At 56.3% G+C, this 3,075-nt stretch overlaps 1 long non-coding RNA gene across 1 annotated transcript; it reads left to right on the top strand.

Moving 5' to 3' along the window:
- The first annotated feature begins 292 nt into the window (after positions 1 to 292).
- Positions 293 to 2,110, top strand: LOC120233579. Its single transcript, XR_005528852.1, has 3 exons — positions 293 to 367; positions 962 to 1,034; positions 1,439 to 2,110. It is a non-coding gene; the product is annotated as an uncharacterized LOC120233579 (long non-coding RNA).
- The last annotated feature ends 965 nt before the right edge of the window (positions 2,111 to 3,075 follow it).

Genomic DNA, 3,075 nt, shown 5'->3' with positions numbered 1-3,075 from the left:
GACGCCACCAAAAGTTTGGTAACACGTCTGCTGGCTCTGGCGAAAGGCTCTCAACTCTGCAAGCCCAGCTGACCTCGAGGCTCCCTCCCTGGGCGCGGGAGGGAGACGCAGGCTCGGTCCCCGCTTTGGGAAAAGGCGTCCTTCCCAGGTGCGGGGCCTCCGCGCGCTCCGGGACGCTGGCCCCGCGACAAAGGCGGCGGCGGCGGCGGCGGCAGCGGCGCGGGCCCACTGGGACCCGGCCCGCTGGCTTCCTTCCCCACTCGCCACGAGCACGGTCCGGCCCGCCGCCACTCGCCGGAGGCGGCCGGTGCGCCGGTTGGACAATGTGGCCATTGTTCGCGGAGCCGCGAACCAGGCCGGCGGGCAGGTGGGAGGAAGGCCGCGCGGCCGGCGCGCGGGCACTCGGGGCACCGACTGTCCCCCGGACGCGGGCACGGTCCCCACAGGGCTGGGCACGCCGCCTCCGGGGCCAGCCCTCGACCGACCGGGCAGCAAGTGGAGGGGTGGGGACTGGGTGGGGGGACGGGGAGAGGGGAAGGGAAAGCAGAGACAGGGAGAGAGAGTGAGAGAAGGGAAAAGATGGGAAGAGACAGGAAAGAAAAAAGAGGGAGAAAGAAACAAAGAGAGTTGGGAGAGGAAGGAGAGAGAGGGGGCAATAAAGCTGCAAAAGAGGAAATAGAGTAAGAGAAACGTTGAAGGAGAAAGGAGAGCGAGAGAGGGCGGAGGAGTAAAAAGGAGGGGGGAGAGAAGGATAGAAAGCAGACAAAGAGAAGAGGGAGGACAGGAGAAAGAGTAGGGGAGGGAGAGACAGACAGACGGATGTGCCACAGAACTGCACCGCAGGCTGCCCAGGAAGCTTCTGGAAAGACCAAGAGTTCACCCTATTTCGTAGAGGGAAGCGGTTCCAAACCCAGCGGAGTCAGCAAAGTGTAATCACACCAGGGGCTTTGCTTAATTACAGGTTTCCGAGCTGGGCTGGAGGAAGAGAGATACTTATGTGTGTCCCGGGGAAGGCCTAGGCAGGCACTCAACTGGTTCGTAAGGTTGGGGAATACAAATTTCCCATCCCCACCGGCTGCCTGCCCAAAGCCCCCAGAGCCAGCACCCCGGAGGAGAGGCTAGGGTCTGCAGCCAGGGAGACTCAGGCTGCCCAGGGAGGGCCATCCTGGCCCGGCTTTGAATGCTCAATGGCTCCAAGGAGTCCCAGGCTCAACCAGCCCACCCGGTGCAGCCGGTCATCGGTGAGGCCGCAGGCCTGGGGAGGCTCCGCCTCGGCCTGCGTCGGGGCCATCCACCCTCCTCCCCACCCCCCAACCCCCGGCCTCACTCCCTGGAGGCCAGGGGCCCCCCGGCCCAAGGGGGGAAATCAATCCCGTGCTAATGAATAAAAAGTCCCCTTTATTTCACTGCTGTTTTTGGTTCATTAAATTTTCCACAGATTTGCAGCGAAGAAAACATAATCAATAAGCCCCGACAAAAGTGAATGTGTGAGAAAGGCCAGAGAATGGAAAAGCGAGATAAAAGTGATATCAGATCGCAGATTTCAGCAGCAGATGACGAGCTGGGGGCTGAAGAAGAATCTCAATGGACCATCACCCTTTCGCGGCTTTCCTTCCCTTTGCTGCAGCTCTACATTCAGGACAATAGTAAATGCACTGAAACTTTTTTCTTATGCTAATGCATGAAACCGGGCACTCACAGTTAAAACACACTTCCCAGCAACCTGGTTGTTTTTTGTTTTTGTTTTTGTTTTTTTAGCAACACGCTTGCACAGACCTAAAACCACAGTAACGTATTCAGTTTAAAGCAAAATCTCAAAAAAGTGTAAGATGCACTCTTGGGTCATGTCTTAGATGACTTATTTTCTGCCCTCTGTGAGTTTTTCAAGAAACCAGAACACACGCAGGATTACCGAGGATGCTTTTGTCGGGGAAGAAATGGGGAGAAGCAAGAGAGTAAAACCGAAGAAAGGACGCTGTTCCTGTAGGTGCATTTTCTCGGGGTTTTTCCACATGGCTTTGTAGGTGAAGAGTGTTTCCTGCCACCCTCAAAATCTAAAAACAATGACCTGTGATCTGCTTTTTTTGAATCTTTTAATCACCCACAGCAAACACCCAAATGAATCTTAGAGAAAACGAGTAACATTGAGTCTGGTGCCGTGTGTCTATTTAAGAACCACAAAGCTACTGCTCTTTACCAAAGGACGCCACCAAACACCGGTGTCCCCTTCCCTGGGGACACAGGACACGAGCCTCAGGACACAATTACAGGGTAGCCTTCCTCAGGGAGGTCTTCAGACTCCGGTGAGCCTTGTTCGCGGAGGCTGCTGCACAGTCTGGGGGTGGGTACAGTCACCTATTCCGCCTCTGGATTTTCTGGAATCTGACAATAGTTCCTCTCTTTGGCATTCTCCACGTGTTTCCTGTGTCCATGCCTCTGACACTTACTGAAAAGAAGAAAGGGGGGAACGGCTTCCCTGGGGTTCCCTTTCAAGGGGCCATGGCCCAGCGGGGACAGCTGTGGCCAGCCGGCGAGGTCCACCCGGCCTGGCCATGTCCTGCACCAAGGTCGGGCTCTGGCACAGGAAGAGATCTCCCCCCCGACCGGGGCCTAAAGAAGGAAGACTGGTTTGCTCCTCCTCCTCCCTCACACCAGCGTCATGAGTGAGGAGTGAGCGTCCTTCGGATGAACACACACTTGGCCAAGAAAAAGCAAGCACCCTGTACCCGGAGGGCACACGAGGGTGTTGGGCTCTTTCTAAGCATTAACAAGCCAGCGGGGTATGTAGGGTCACGCGGGCCTTCGGAGTGCACACGACAACCTTCTGGTCTCATTTAATGGGAATTGCTGGCATCTGGGGGGGTGAAGTGCCCCCCCTCTGCCCCTGGGAGTGGGGGGCAAGGGAGGCCCTGATGGGAGAAGGGTGTTTATTAGACAAATATCCAATTTTGTCTGCCTGCCTGTCCAATCCCCTGGTTGGCTAATCCAGCCCCATGGGCCGCACTGTGTACAGGGCACTTGTGGGAGTACAAAAAGCATGAAGTATTTGTGTATTTTTCAGTCGGCAGTGCAAAC

Source organism: Hyaena hyaena, unplaced genomic scaffold, assembly GCF_003009895.1.
Source record: "Hyaena hyaena isolate Hyena2069 unplaced genomic scaffold, ASM300989v1 scaffold_91, whole genome shotgun sequence".
In the NCBI taxonomy this organism is placed as follows: Eukaryota; Metazoa; Chordata; class Mammalia; order Carnivora; family Hyaenidae; genus Hyaena; species Hyaena hyaena.
The sequence above is the reverse complement of the archived record's forward strand: the minus strand, read 5'-3'. Positions and strand labels throughout refer to the sequence as shown.